The sequence below is a fragment of the Macaca nemestrina genome, chromosome 20 (genome assembly GCF_043159975.1).
Source record: "Macaca nemestrina isolate mMacNem1 chromosome 20, mMacNem.hap1, whole genome shotgun sequence".
NCBI lineage: Eukaryota > Metazoa > Chordata > Mammalia > Primates > Cercopithecidae > Macaca > Macaca nemestrina.
Window position 1 is genome coordinate 66,385,511 of NC_092144.1, and position 15,324 is coordinate 66,400,834.

A 15,324-nucleotide genomic window follows, 5' to 3' on the forward strand; every position below is an offset into this window, starting at 1 on the left:
TAACTTGTACACCCAGTGGTCACAGCAGCAGCATTCACAATAGCCGAGAGGCAGAAACAACTGAGTGTCCGTTGTCAGACGGGCAGATAAACAAAATGTGGCACATAAATGCAATGGAATAGACCAGGTGCGGTGGCTCAGGCCTGTAAGCCCAGCATTTCAGGAGGGCAAGGCGGTCGAATCACCTGAGGTCAAGAGTTTAAGACCAGCCTGGCCAACACGGTGAAATCCTGTCTCTGCTAAAAATACAAAAATTAGCCAGGCATGGTGGTGGGCGCCTATAATCCTAGCTACTCGGGGAGGCTGAGGCAGGAGAATCACTTGAACCTGGAGGCGCAGGCTGCATTGAGCCGAGATCGTGCCACTGCACTCCAGCCTGGGCAACAGAGCCAGACTCCGTCTCAAAAAATAAAAATAAAAATAAATAAATACAATGGAATATTTTGTAGCCTTAAAAAGAAAGAAAATTCTGACACACGCTACAACATGGATGAACCTTGAGGACATTATGCTAAGAGAAACAAGCCAGTCACACAAGAACACATACTTTATGATTCCACTTATATGAGGGACCTAGAGAAGTCAAATTCTTTGAGACAGGAAGTAGAATGGGGGTTGCCAGGGGCCAGGGGGAGGGTAATGGGATGTTAGTGTTTATTGGAGACAGAGTTTCGGTTTTGCAAGATGAAAAGAGTTCTGGAAATGGATGGGGGTGATGGGTGCACAAGATGTCAATAGGTTTAACACTACTGAACTGCACAGTTAAAAATAGTTAAGACGTAGCCAGGTGCGGTGGCTCATGCCTGTAATCCCTGCAGTTTGGGAGGCCGAGTCCTCCTGGCTGAAGTCAGGAGGTCGAGACCTGTCTGGCCAACATGGTGAAACCCTGTTTCTACTAAAAATACAAAAATTAGCCTCCTGGCTGAGGTCGGGAGGTCGAGACCAGTCTGGCCAACATGGTGAAACCCTGTTCTACTGAAAATAGAAAAGGTAGCCGGGCGTGGTGGTGCACGCCTGTAATCCCAGCTACTCGGGAGGCTGAGGCAGGAGAATCGCTTGCACCCAGAAGGCGGAGGTTGCAGTGAGCCGAGATCAGGTCACCGCACTCCAGCCTGGGCAACAAGAGTGAAACTCCGTCCCCCCAACACACACACAAAAAGAGTTAAGATGTTTAATTTTATGTTATAGGTAGCTACAATTTAAAATGTGTTTAGAGAAAAAAGAAGCACCCTTCTAATGTGATGTGCCATTACAACGTGTGGGTTTCTTACAGCAGCTTCACCCTTCCCTAATACAGAGTTTTCAGATGCTAGGCAGTAAAAATGGTAAAGCCCCCTTTCAGGGATGTATCAGCATCTAGATGGAATTTAAAGCCTCAAGACTGAATAAAATTGGGGCGGGGGGAGCGGCGAGCACGGAGAGAATCACAAATGGCTCTAACAGCATCATCTCACCCAAGTTGACCCATCACTGGCTTTCTCTGGATCCTTCTCTTTGGAGAGTCTGCCTCTCTGGCATAGATGCCGGGATGTGAGAGGCTAGAACGCTCAAGGCAGTCTTGTTTCCCACTGTGTGGAGGAAGCCAGTCTGCAGGAGGAGAAAATGAAGCCTCACAGAGAGGTGAGAGTTGGAGGGAGACAATGTCCCAGCTGAGTTCAGTACCCAGGCCCTAGGCTCAGGTGCTTTCACTCTGCCTAACCTTCCTGAGGGCTGGACGTTCCACTCTTCCTTCCTTTGAGTGAGTGAGTCTATACTTCTTCCAGGAAAGTCCCGTTTTGGGTTCCTGCCACTTGTAACCAAAAGAGCCCCGAGTCTCCCCCGCCAGCACCCTGGGCATCACAGGCCTCCATCTATGTTGAATGAGTGGTGGAAGACAGGAATAGCCACACATCTCTGTAGTGATATGGAAGGTCAGAGGTCCCTGGTGCAGGGGCACAGGCAGCAGCTCCTGCTGGGGAGCGCTTTATTTTTCCTCATGGTTTCCTCCTGAGGGTGTGGCCCTAGGCTGAGTGACAGGAACAGCTGCAGCTGGCAGATTGGAGAGGAAGAGTTTGCAGCTGTTACAGTTGCTTCTAAGTCCCCGATACACAGAGAAACACACAGGATCTCACTTTTCAAATGATCCTCCTTGCCATGATAACGAACAAACACTTCTTGAGTTTTCATCATGTACCGGACACACTGCTGGGTGCTTTGCTTAGATGACTGTGCTCGATCTTCATCTCTGCTCCCAGACATAGTTGGGCCCCGGCAGGCAGCACTGACAGCACCCACGGACCCGTGAGAAATACAGAATCCCAGGCCCTACTTCAAACCTACAGAGTCAGAATCTGCATTTTAACCCAATGATCAAGGGATTCTTAGCCGTGGGAAAGTCTGACAAGTATTGATGCCAGGCAGACGCCAGGACGCCCAGTTAAGTGTGAACTCCAGATCAAAGATGAGTAATTTTTTAGTCTAAAAATGTCCCAATACTGGCTGGGCACAATGGTTCACTCCTGTAATCCCAGCACTTTGGGAGTTCGAGGCTGGCAGCTCACATGAGGTCAGGAGTTCGAGACTAGCCTGGCCAACACAGCGAAATCCTGTCTCTACTAAAAATACAGAAATTAGCCACGTGTGATGGCCCAGGCCTGTAATCCCAGCTACTTGGGAGGCTGAGGCAGGAGAATTGCCTAAACCCGGGAGGGGGAGGTTGCAGTGAGCCAAGATCTGTACTCCAGCCTGAGCTACAGAGCAAGTCTCTGTCTCAAAAAAATAATTAAAAAAAAAAAAAAAGTCCCAGTACTTATCCAATCTATATATATAGGATGCATATATACATCTGGTGTTTATTTGAAATAAATGCAACTGAACGTTGCATGTTAAATGCATCGTGTATTTTAATTTGCTAAATATGGCAAGCCTATGTGGAGAACCTTGTGGTCGCCTCCTATGACGTTCTTCACCCATCTTCCCAGATTCACACACCTCCTCCGTGTGCCAGCTGCTGTGACTGGGGCGCAGAGGGCGGGGCTTTGAGGAAACAGCGACCCTGCCTCAGACCAACCATTCCGGCCTGTGCCCCATGCACACCGATGGGACAGCGACGTGCTGAGTGGGGCTCTGGGAAACCTCCTGGATGGCAGGATGTGGGACGTGATGATTGCAGCGGTGGCAAGTTTCAGGTTGCGTGAGACAAATGCAGCTCAAACGGACTGGAGGTTTAAAAAGGAGAAAGAAAACTTTATTGGCTCGGGTAACTAAAAACAAACAGCAGCAACGAACACCAGAAGCTGAAGCTGGACACCTTGGGGCGTGGTTGGTTGGATCCGGGAGCGCAGGGCCCCAGGCCTGGCCCGCTATCTGGGCTCCACGGACCTGTTCGGTTTCTAGCCCTCCAGCGTTGGGGGATAAAGGCCACTGCAGGGCTGAGGCTGCCCTCACTGCCCCACCCTTCTATTGTTTCCCTGAATCTGATTGGCTTACCTGAACCAATCACAGGGGTTGGGCAGGGGTGGAGGTTCTGATTGGCCAGTCCCAAGTCACATGTCCACTCCTGGAGCAGGGCAGAACCAGCTCTGGTAAACCACGTGGAAGGAGAGGACGGAAGGGGTGGCCTATTCTCTTTCCAGGACAGCCTGGGTGCAGTGACTACAGACAAGGGTGGGTGCCCACAGCCAAAATAGGGGGTCTGGAGGAAGGGTCCAGGTAGCCACAGGCATTCCCTCATGCTGTGTTCACCACTGTCCAGAGAATTAATAAGATAACCCAAATTTCTCCTGCTTCACTTACCATATGGCATTTAACCCTCAAGTCAATCTCATAGAGTAGGTGCTGGAAATGGAAGAAAGACACATATGTAAATGTGTGTACATGCTTCCAAGAGGATATACGAATGCATTTCTTCTCTAAGAATGAAATGTTGGCTGGGCGTAGTGGCTCACATCTGTAATCCCAGCACTTTGGGAGGCCAGGGCAGGAGGATCACTTGAGGCCATGAGTTGGATACCAGCCTAGGCAACATAGAAAGACTCCATCTCTACAAAAAAAAAAAAAACTAGGTGTGGTGGCGCAAGCCTGTGGTCCCAGCTATTCAGGAAGCTGAGACAGAAGGATTACTTTAGCCCAGGAGGTTGAGGGTGCAGTGAGCCATGATGGTGCCAGTGCACTACAGCCTTGGTGACAGAGCAAGACCCTGTTTCAAAAATCATCATCATCATCATCAAATGTTTATCTCATTGAAATGCATTTCTAAATACATTTGTTAAAGAATAAATCCTCAATTTAAATGGAATTGTCCATCCATTGCACTTTGTCCTTGAAAACTTTTTGTTGTTGTTGTTGTTGTTGTTGTTGTTGTTGTTTAGACTGAGTTTCACTCTTTCCCCCAGGCTGGAGTGCAGTGGTGTGATGTCGGCTCACCACAACGTCCCCCTCCCAGTTTCAGGCGATTCTCCTGCCTCAGCCTCCCGAGTAGCTGGGATTGCAGGCGCCTTCCACCACACCCAGCTAATTTTTGTATTTTTAGTAGAGACGGGATTTCAACATGATGGCCAAGTTGGTCTCGAACTCCCGAGTTCATGATCCGCCTGCCTCGGCCTCCCAAAGTGCTGGGATTATAGGCATGAGCCACCGCATTCGGCCTGCCCTCTAAAACTTGTGATGCCAAGGAGAAAAAATAGACCAAACCAAACACCCAAAGACCTCCTTAACTATAAAGCTTATTTTCATTTAATAAGAAAAATATAGTATGACCCTTTAGGCTTCAGTTCATTTCAAGCAAATCCTTCTGTGGTAATGACAACATGAAAAAATTAACGAGGGCTCTTAAATAAATCGTAAAACCTGTTAAACTTTCTCTCCAGGTGGTGGATTGTTCCCAGTGCTATAAAAGTTCAGTGTAAATTCCAAGCGGTTTTGAGGAACGCTTCTACCTGTTTTCTTCTTGTTGCTGCAGGAGTTTATTTATCCAGAGCAGTTTTTCCTGACATTATTGCACACAGTAAAATGTCTGAGGTTGCTGGTTATGTATTTTATTTTATTTCATTTTATTTCATTTTATTTTATTTTATTTCATTTCATTTCATTTTTTCAGATGGAGTCTCACTCTGTCCCCCAGGCTAGAGTGCAGTGGCATGATCTCGGCTCACTGCAACCTCTGCCTCCCGGGTTCACACCATTCTCCTGCCTCAGCCTCCTGAGTAGCTGGGACTACAGGCGCCTGCCACCACACCCGGCTAACTTTTTGTATTTTTTAGTAGAGACGGGGTTTCACTGTGTTAGCCAGGATGGTCTCAATCTCCTGACCTCGTGATCCACTCGCCTCAGCCTCCCAAAGTGTTGGGATTACAGGCATGAGCCACCACGCCCGGCCGAGGTTGCTGGTTAGATCTTACAGACCCCTGCCTACCCAAAGGGGCTGCTTGGAGAAGTGGCACCAGTCTGTGAAGGTCAGACAGCCTGGGCCATAATTCTCAGCCCTGTCTCCTGAAGGTTGTGCAGTGCGGTGAGGAGAGAGAGAGAGAGAGAGGCTTTGGGCCCCTCCAAACCTCTGTGGAATGGCCAGAAATAGCACAAGAGGTCCTCAATGTCCGAGAGTAACTGGCACTGGGAAAAGACCACTTAATACAGCAGTCCATATTTTATATTTATGCAAGACAGTTATTTTCATGTTTGTTTGGGATTCTCGACAAATGAAACAACAAAAAAACCATTTTAAGAAAATACGGGCCGAGCCAGGTGTGGTGGCTCATGCCTGTAATCCCAGCACTTTGGGAGGCCGAGGTGGGTGGATCATGAGGTCAGCCATTCAAGACCAGCCTGGCCAAGATGGTGAAGCCCCATCTCTACTAAAAATACAAAAAAATTAGCTGGGCATGGTGGCGAGCGCCTGTCATCCCAGCTACTCAGGAGGTTGACACAGAGAATTGCTTGAACCTAGGAGGTGGAGGTTGCGGTGAGCCGAGATTGTGCCACTGCACTCCAGCCTGGGCGACAAAACGAGACTTGGTCTCAAAAAAAAAAAAAAAAAAAAAAAATTGTATTCTGTACAAAGAGTCACACCACAACAGCAAAAATTCAACACCTTCCTTCCTCTGACAACATCCCATTCTTTACTGCCGCTTCCTTACCCTTGAAAACGCAACCCTGCGCTATCTTCCTGCCTTCAGGGCAAAAATTAAAGAGAAGAGCTGGGCATGGTGGCTCAAACCTGTAATCCCAGCCACGTGGGAGGCTGAAGCGGGAGGATCCCTTGAGGCAAGGAGTTCAAGATCAGCCTGGGCAACATAACAAGACCCTATCTCTGTACTTAGAAAAAAAAATTGAAGCCGGGTGCGGTGACTCACGCCTGTAATCCCAGCACTTGTGGGAGGCCGAGGTGGGTGGATCACATGGGGCCAGGAGTTCGAGACCAGCTTGGCCAACGTTGTGAAACCCTGTCTCTACTAAACATACAAAAATTAGCTGGGCATGGTGGCCTGTGTCTATAATTCCAGCTACTCGGGAGGCTGAGGCATGAGAATCCCTTGAACCTGGGAGGTGGAGGTTGCAGTGAGCCAAGATCGCGTCACTGCACTCCAGCCTGGGCGATAGAGCGAGACTGTCTCAAAAAAAAAAGGAAAAGGCCGGGCGCGGTGGCTCAAGCCTGTAATCCCAGCACTTTGGGAGGCTGAGACGGGCGGATCACGAGGTCAGGAGTTCGAGACCATCCTGGCTAACACGGTGAAACCCCATCTCTACTAAAAAATACAAAAAACTAGCCGGGCGAGGTGGCGGGCGCCTGTAGTCCCGGCTACTCGGGAGGCTGAGGCAGGAGAATGGCGTAAAAACCTGGGAGGCAGAGCTTGCAGTGAGCTGAGATCCGGCCACTGCACTCCAGCCTGGGCGACACAGCGAGACTCCGTCTCAAAAAAAAAAAAAGGAAAAAAAAATTATGGAGGAATCCAATCCGTGCATTGCCCTGCTTCTTAAGCCTTCATTAGAACTGCTCCCCACTTCCCCCAACCCCCGGCAGAGCCGTCTAGCGCAAGCCCTAACGCTCTGAAAGGCCTCTTCTGACTCCTTGTACAGTGATCCCCTGGAATGCGTCCTCCCTTGCTGAACCAAGATAAATAAACCTCACTGACTGCCAGTGGTTCTTTTGGCCCTTGATCAGCTTTCCGCGTCTTACTCGATGCACTTAATTAGCAAAGCCCAATTCAGCCCGGAACTCTAGCTCTCCGGAGGTCTGGGAGATGCACCTTCAATCTCCAACCGGAGAGATTTCTCTCCAGAGAGTAAAGGGGTGGAAGTGGGGGCGAGACGGAAGCCGCAGTATCAACCTCAGAGAAGCCGCATTCACTCTGGCCAGACACTGCGAGATACAGTTGGAAAGAATTTCCAAGGAATTCTTCTCTGCCTTGGCAGTGAGGGTAAGGTCGGCTTGACTCCCTCCTCCTGGAGGCCCTGCTCACTCTCTGAACGTCTAAGGAAGAGGATGTATCTGGCCGGTGGAAAACCTGCTGCCTCAGCTGGTCGGGGACCTCAGAATGCCCTTTTTTTTCTTTTTCTTTTCTTTTCTTTTTTTTTTTTTGAGATAGAGTCTGGCACTGTTGCCCAGGCTGGAGTCCAGTGGTGTGATCTTGGCCCACTGCAACCTCCGCCTCCCAGGTTCAAGCGATTCTCCTGCCTCAGCCTCCCAAGTAGCCGGGATTACAGGTGCACGCCACCATGCCTGGCTAATTTTTGTATTTTTAGTGGAGATGCGGTCTCACCATGTTGGCCAGACTGGTCTCGAACTCCTGACCTCAGGTGATCCACCCACCTCGGCCTCCCAAAGTGCTGGGATGACAGACGTGAGCCACCGCGCCCGGCCAGAATGCCCTTCTTGAGCCTCAGCTTCCTCATCTGTGAGAGAGGCTCAGGACACCTGCCGCTGGCCTTAAAACCCAAGTCTCTTGCTGTGTCACCTGCTCCACTGAGCCTTGATTATCCCAACTGTAAAATGGGGTGATCCTCTGATGAGATCTGCTGCCTTGGCAGCTGAGCATGAGGGGGAAATCAGATAATGGGCAGTGTGATCCATCATTAAGCAATTCGTTCATTAATTTCATTATCTTTTCTCAAACGTTTCCTGGGGCCTGGGGAGCCAAAGATGACTCAGGTTCAGATCCAGCCCCCTGGGAGCCCACACTGCCAGACACAGACTGACATCCGTACGCGATCCCCCCTCCCGTTCTGCTGGTTCTCCCCCTCACATGCTCACTCAGGCATCCATCATCCACTCACCCATAAACACAACCTGAGCCTCCAGAGATGAACCAAACCCCATCCCTGCCCTGGGGGATCTTACTGCTTCAAAGCACCACACAAAGAGAAAAACCTTAATTATTATTTGGGGCAATAATTATAGCAGAGCTACAAAGGAGCCGAGAAGCTGGAAGGTATGAGCTAAATTTGCTGTCAGAGGAATTCTCGCCCTCAGGCCTGGGAAGCAGGGTAAGAACCATTTGCCTTCACTCTTATTTACTCGTTCACAGGCAGGCCCCAAGCCAGGAGCTGGGTACAGCAGGCAAGGAGGGTTGGTCTCTGTTGCTGAGTCGCTCAGTGTGAGGTGGGCGGAGCAGTCACCCAAAAATAGTATATGAAATGGAGAAAGAGGGGGCTCTGCGGAAGCGCCAATGAGGCACTTGGTCCAGGCTTACAGGTGTGGGGGTGGTCTGGGAAGGCTTCCTGGAGGAGGGGACATCTGATCACAGAGGATTATACAATGTTACCAGATGAAGAAGTGGAGGAAGGACATTTCCAGGAAGTCGTTCCTTCATTTCATTCCTCACCAATATTTATGGCCTGCTTACCATGCATTAGGCTCTGTCCTAAACGATGGTGTGCCAACATTGCACAGATTATCAAGGTGATATTTATGTAAACAGGACCCAGGGCAAAATTAAAATGCAGAGCCCTGTATTTAAAAAAAAAAAAAAAAATAGATTAAGAATGTCAAGCTGGGTGTGGTAGCTGTAATCCCAGCTACTCAGGAGGCTGAGGCAGGAGGATCTCGTGAGGCCAGGAGTTGGTGAGGCCTTCTTTCTTTTTTTTCCTTTTTTTTTTTTGTGACAGAGTCTCGCTCTGTCTCCCAGGCTGGAATGCAGTGGCTGGATCTCGGCTCACTGCAAGCTCCGCCTCCCGGATTCACGCCATTCTCCTGCCTCAGCCTCAGCCTCAGCCTCAGCCTCCCGAGTAACTGGGACTACAGGGGCCCACCACCACACCTGGCTAATTTTTTGTATTTTTAGTAGAGATGGGGTTTCATCATGTTAGCCAGGATGGTCTCGATCTCCTGACCTCGTGATCCTCCCGCCTCGGCCTCCCAAAGTGCTGAGATTACAGGTGTGAGCCACCATGCCCGGTAAGACCTTATTTCTTTAAAAAAAAAAAAAAAAATGTCAGGCCAGGCACGGTGGCGGGCGCCTGTAGTCCCAGCTACTCGGGCTGAGGCAGGAGAATGGCGTGAACCCGGGAGGCGGAGCTTGCAGTGAGCCGAGATTGCGCCACTGCACTCCTGCCTGGGTGACAGAGCGAGACTCTGTCTCAAAAAAAAAAAAAAAAAAGTCAAGATGGCCACAGCTGGGCATTCAACCAAGTGCAGGGCACCCTGCAACCACACAGGTTGCATCCCATGAAGCTGGCCCTGGATATATGTGACTTGCTGTCACTTTTGGCTTCAACAGACCTGACTCAGAATGGCTTGAGGGGACTTTTTACTTCATACCAAGAGAAGCCTGGAGGTAGGGCAGGTCCAGCCAAGGTTGGTTAAAATTCAGCTGCCAAACCATGCCATGAAGAACCCAGGTTCCTCCGTCTCCCCTCCCTTCCATCCTAAGTGAGCAGCTCCCACTACCAGCCCTCATGGTACCCAGGTGGCTGCCCCAGCTTGAAGTGTCACCTGCAGACAGGGCAGGGCTCCAGGAAAACTGTTTCTTCCAATTTATCTGTTGCTTAAGAGTTGGGAAAAACCTTTCCCAGCAGTGGCCCCAGCAAATCTGCCTTCAGGTTTCATTGGCCAGAATAGTGTCACATACCTGAGTGTCAACCAATGGCTGGCAAGGAGAAGGAGCACAGCATGATTGTCTTATATCAATAAGGACCTGCTCCTGGTTGGGCGCGGTGGCTCACGCTGGTAATCCCAGCACTTTGGGAGGCTGAGGTGGGCGGATCACTTGAGATCAGGAGTTCGAGGCCAGCCTGGCCAACATGGTGAAATCCCGTCTCTGATAAAAATACAAAAAAAAAATTAGCCGGGCGTGGTGGCGCATGCCTGTAATCCCAGCTATACTTGGGAGGCTGAGGCAGGAGAATTGCTTGAACCCAGGAGGCAGAGGTTGCAGTGAGCCAAGATCGCACCACTGCACTCCAGCCTGGGTGACAGAGCAAGATTCTGTCTCAAAAAAAAAAAAAAAAAAAGCTAAAAAAAAGGACCCGCTCCTTATTGGGCCCTTGGGCCCTTATTCACCACCCCCACCCCCAATCCCAACTCTTTGAGTGAGTTATGACCTCCACTCAAGTGAAGTGGAGTTTGGAGCCTTGCCCTCACCCACTGTGCTAGGCCCAAAACTCTGGCTGGACACTGACTCTGTGTACTCTGTCCACCCTCGTATCCTTTGCGCCTGTACAACATCTCATCTGTCTCATCATAGGTGTCCAGTTTGTCTGAAGCAAACAGATGCTGAGCAGACAATAGCCTGTGGTGAAACAAGCTGTTTTTGTTACATGGATGTGGGGAGGGAGGGAAGAGTCAACTTTGCATTTGAGTTGGGCTTGCTTTTATTAGTGAATCCACTGGAGGTTAAGTAAGAATAGCGAATGTTTACTGAATTCTTACTCCCTGCCAGGTAGCCTTCTGAGTGCTTTGCATGTATTAATTCATGAATCCTCCCAAGCACCTTGGGACTACTCTAAAGTGCAGGAAGCCGCGACTTTCTAGAGTGCAGGCAGGAGGTATCCCCTGGAGGCCTTGTTCAAGTAAATCGCTGGGCCCCCTGCTAGAGTTTCTGATCCAGTCTGAGGCAGAGACCGAGACTCTGCATTTCTTTTTTTAGATGGAGTTTCACTCTTGTTGCCCAGGCTGGAGTGCAATGGCGCCATCTCAGCTCACCACAACCTCTGGCTCCCAGGTTCAAGTGATTCTCCCGCCTCAGCCTCCTGAGTAGCTAGGATTATAGGCGTGTGCCACCACGTCCGGCTAATGTTTTTGTATTTTTAGTAGAGATGGGGTTTCTCCATGTTGGTCAGGCTGGTCTCAAGCTCCCGACCTCGGGTAATCCGCCCGCCTCGGCCTCCCAAAGTGCTGGGATTACAGGCGTGAGCCACTGCACCCGGCCGAGAGTCTCCATTTCTAACAAGCTCCCAGGTGATGTTGTGCAGCCGGTCTGGGGACTACACTTTGAGAAGTGCTGCGTTAGAGGAACTTAAAAGAGTGACTGGTGAGGCCGGGTGTGCTGGCTCACGCCTGTCGTCCTAGCACTTTGGGAGGCCAAGGCGGGAGGATTACCTGAGGTCAGGAGCTCGAGACCAGCCTGGCCAACATGGCAAAACCCCTTCTCTATTAAAAATACACAAATGGGCCGGGCGCTGTGGCTCAAGCCTGTAATCCCAGCACTTTGGGAGGCCGAGACGGGCGGATCACGAGGTCAGGAGATCGAGACCATCCTGGCTAACACCGTGAAACCCCGTCTCTACTAAAAATACAAAAAACTAGCCGGGCGAGGTGGCGGGTGCCTGTAGTCCCAGCTACTCCGGAGGCTGAGGCAGGAGAATGGCGTAAACCCGGGAGGCGGAGCTTGCAGTGAGCTGAGATCCGGCCACTGCACTCCAGCCCAGGCTACAGAGCAAGACTCCGTCTCAAAAAAAAAAAAAAAAAAAAAAAAATACACAAAAGAACTGGGTGTGGTGGTGGGCGCCTGTTGTCCCTACTATTCAGGAGGCTGAGGCAGGAGAATCACTTGACCCCTGGAGGAGGAGGTTGCAGTGAGCCAATATCAAGCCACTGCACTCCAGCCTGGGCAACAGACTCAGTCTCAAAAAAAAAAAAAAAAAGAGAAAAAAAAAGTGGCCAACGAGTTGAAGCATAGTGATGAAGAGGGGAGGGGAACGGTGTTGGATTGAGAGCCTGTGTGAATGCTGTATGTGACATGCAGGCACCTGGCCAACCAGGAAGCGGTGGCTGGAATAGTCCTCCGGATCTTCCTGCCAAGCTGTGTGCCCCCGCTCAGTTCTGCAGTGCTTCTGAGGGCCATGCTTTTCTCACACACACACAAAGGCACTCTATAAGCTAAAGAAACTCTGGGTCTGAAAGCAGATCATGTGGGACTGTGCAGGCCAGCGACGAGGGTTTGCAATGGAGGGTTTTAAGCAAAAGTGACATGACCCTTTTTAAGTTTAAATAAGATCCCTCTGGGGCCAGGTTCGGTGACTCATGCTTGTAATTCCAGCACTTTGGGAGGCTGAGGCGGGTGGATCACCTGAGGTCAGGAGTTCGAGACCAGCCTGGCCAACATGGTGAAACCCCATCTCTACTAAAAATACAAAAAAATTAGCTGGACATGGCGGGCGCCTGTAATCCCAGCTACTCAGGAGGCTGAGGCAGGAGAATCGCTTGAATCCATGAGGTGGAGGTTGTAGTGAGCCGAGATGGAACCATTGCACTCCAGCCTGGGTGACGACAGGGAAAACTCCATCTCAAAAAAAAAAAATTCCCTCTGATGAACGGGTCAACAAAATATGGTCCGTGTATGCAACAGAATATTAGGCAATCTTTAAAAGGAAGGAGATTTTGACACATGCTACAACATGGATGAACCTTGAGGACATTTTGCCAAGTTAAACAAGACAGTCACAAGAGACAAATACTGTATGATTCCACTTACATGAAGTATTAATGTAGTCAAAATCACAGAACCTAGGCCGGGTATGGTGGCTCACATCTGTAATCCCAACACTTTGGGAGGCCGAGGCAGGTGGATCACTGGAGCCCGGGAGTTTAAGCCCAGCCTGGGTAACATGGCGAAACCCCATCTCTACAAAAAGAAAGAAAGAAAGAAAAAAAAGTAGCTGGGTGTGGTTGTGTGCACCTGCAGAGAATACCTTGAGCCTGGGAGGGGAAGTCACAGTGAGCCGAGACTGAGCCACTGTACTCCAGCCTGGGCGACAGACAGAGTCTGACTCTGCTGCCCAGACTGGAGCACAGTGGTACAGTCTTAGCTCCCTGTACCCCAACCTCTGCCTCCTAGGTTCAAGTGATTCTCTGGCTTCACCCTCCGGAGTAGCTGGGATTACACGCGCCCGCCACCACGCCCAGATAATTTTTATATTTTTAGTAGAGACAGGGTTTCACCTTGTTGACCAGGCTGGTCTTGAACTCCTGACTTTGTGATCTGCCCGCCTCGGCCTCCCAAAGTGCTGGGATTACAGGCGTGAGCCACCGCGCCCGGCCTCGCTTGAACGTACTTAATGCTACTGAACTGTACCTTAAAAATGATTAAGACGGTAACTTTTATCTTATATATATTTTACCACAGTAAAAAGAAAGATCCCTCTGGCTGCTGTGTGGAGTAGGAACTGGAGGCGCAGGAAGCAGAAGAGGCCAGAGTGGAAGCATGACAATGTCTAAAGAAGCCATGGGGACTTAGACCAGGTGGTAGCCGTAGACAGCAGAGCTGTGGACAGCTTCTGACTCTATTCTGAAGACAGAACCAATAGGACCTGATGACAGATTGCATGCGGCGGGTGATGAAAAAGAGGAATTGGCTGGGCATGGTGGTTCACGCTTGTAATCACAGCACTTTGGGAGGCCGAGGAGGTAGATCACTTGAGGCCAGGAGTTTGAGACCAGCCTGGCCAACACGGCAAATCCCATCTCTATTAAAAATACAAAAATTAGCTGGGCATGGTGGTGCACGGCCGTAGTCCTGGCTGCTCAGGAGGATGCGGCACGAGAATCGCTTGAGACTGGGAATCGGAGGTTGCAGTGAGCTGTGATCACATCACTGCACTCCAGCCTGGGCGACAGAGCCAGACCCCGTATCAAAAAACAAAACAAAACAAACAAAAAAAGAATCAAGGGCTGCTTTTCTATTTTTGGCCTGAACATTTGGGTGAATGATGGACTTGCTATCTAAGATGATAGAGTAATGGGAAGGAATAAGTTTCTTCACAAGGTAGGGGAGAAAAATTCTCTACTGTCCACCTTAGGTTTGAGATGCCTATTAAGAAATCCAAGTGGAGATGTCAAGTAGGCCATTGGATATGAGTGGGAAGAAGATCACCGTGTTCTAGGAGCAGAAAGGAGGCATGACTGGAACCCATTAAACACGAGAAGACAGAGGGTAGATAGGTGGGCCAGGGCAGGTTAGGCCACCGTGGGCAAACTGGTCACAAGGTTCTGAGTCAACCACTCATCGCGTGTGAAACCTGGGGCAAGTTGTTCATTTATGAATATGGTAAGAGGAACAACCTCCATGTAATGAATGCTTGTTATGGGTCAGCCACTGTCTTCCTTTATATGGCGCAGAGTCTTCGGATCAGCCCGGGAGGTGGGGGAGGGGAGGGGATTCTCTTATCCTTGTTGTACAGAGGAGGAAATACGCCGCGGGCTGAGGTAGGGCTTGTATGAGCCATAATCAGGTTTGGAACTGTCTAGATAAAGGGCGTCAGCTGATCTCTTAGATGTCTGTCTTCTTCGCAGTCCTGAGATGCAGAAACTGAGGCCTCAGGACGGGGAAATAGTCTGTCCAATGGGGCAGAGCGAGGACGCGCGGCACGTAGCGCTGTCCCCCAGTTCACACCAGGAAAAACTGAGGCTAAAGAGAGGGCGGTGTCCTGTCCAGGTTCACACAGGAAGAGCCAAACCGAGGCCCCCGCGCTGGCCCCCTCCTGAACCACCGCCCACCCCAGAACAGGAGGGCGGCCCGCTCACGTCCTGATTCCTGGCACCGACATCGGCTCTTAAGCTCTGCCCGGGTGGAGAGTGAGGACACACACACAGAAAAAGCGATCCGTAGTCAAGGAGACGTAGCCTGCACTCCTGATTGGCGCAGAACTCTAGCCTGGTCTCCTCCTCCTCTTCGCTTGCCAGCTTCTAGAGCTCTGGAGGCCCCACCTCCCAAATGCCCGGCGGTGCCCGACCTCCCCTAATCTCCACAACAGCGCCGCCATGGCTCCTCCTACTCCTCCCTCTTTTTTTTTCTCGACACGTCTGCGCATGCCCAGGGCCCGCGCGCAGACTACTGGGAAGCCTCCTCGTGCATTCTGGGAAATGTATTCCAAAGCCTGACGCGCTCAGAGAGCCCGCGACACTTGCGCCGT

General features: G+C 50.5%; 1 long non-coding RNA gene across 2 annotated transcripts; it reads right to left on the reverse strand.

Moving 5' to 3' along the window:
* Positions 1 to 1,143: 1,143 nt before the first annotated feature.
* On the reverse strand, positions 1,144 to 15,153 carry LOC112426066 (uncharacterized). 2 transcript variants are annotated; one of them, XR_011617925.1, is made up of 5 exons: positions 14,936 to 15,153; positions 12,888 to 13,037; positions 10,044 to 10,232; positions 3,775 to 3,816; positions 1,144 to 3,197 (listed from the first exon to the last, which is right to left on the reverse strand). It is a non-coding gene; the product is annotated as an uncharacterized lncRNA (long non-coding RNA). The 2 variants fall into 2 exon arrangements; XR_011617924.1 differs by having other exon boundaries at positions 14,207 to 15,153.
* Positions 15,154 to 15,324: the final 171 nt, after the last annotated feature.